This window comes from Penaeus monodon, chromosome 23 (genome assembly GCF_015228065.2).
Source record: "Penaeus monodon isolate SGIC_2016 chromosome 23, NSTDA_Pmon_1, whole genome shotgun sequence".
Classification (NCBI taxonomy): domain Eukaryota; kingdom Metazoa; phylum Arthropoda; class Malacostraca; order Decapoda; family Penaeidae; genus Penaeus; species Penaeus monodon.
In genome coordinates, this window is record NC_051408.1 from 41226663 (window position 1) to 41227068 (window position 406).

Genomic DNA, 406 nt, shown 5'->3' on the forward strand with positions numbered 1-406 from the left:
AAGGGGTATGGGGGGGAGGAGAGGGTAAGGTAGGGGTTGGAGGACCACAGGAAGAGCACTGACACCTTCAGTCTCATAAGTTTTCTTCTAATTATTGTGTGCATTTGGAGTACTCTCAAAAATTTAACAAAACAGAAATTGTTTACAATGTTGAGAGAAAATGCTAGAGAATCAGTATGAATTCTCTACTTTTTGCTAATAATTTGGTGGCTCCACAAAATGACTATCCTTATTCAGAGTACCAATTCAAGATATGAAATAGAAATTGAAAATCTTAAAAGATCCTAAATCTTTATAATAAAAATTAATATCAAATTTTCCTATCCTGTGATGAAAGTAAACTGAAAGTATACACTAGGTTCTCTGTAAACCATATATTGTAGCAACAGCCGATTCCTATCAATGT

The 406-nt window shown here is 34.0% G+C and overlaps 1 protein-coding gene across 1 annotated transcript in view; it reads right to left on the reverse strand.

Annotated features, from left to right (window-relative positions):
- The window catches only part of LOC119588082 (probable serine--tRNA ligase, cytoplasmic), a gene marked incomplete at its 3' end in the record, with an annotated part of 11215 nt that overhangs the window by 7742 nt on the left and 3067 nt on the right, over positions 1 to 406 (reverse strand). The window lies entirely within an intron of this gene.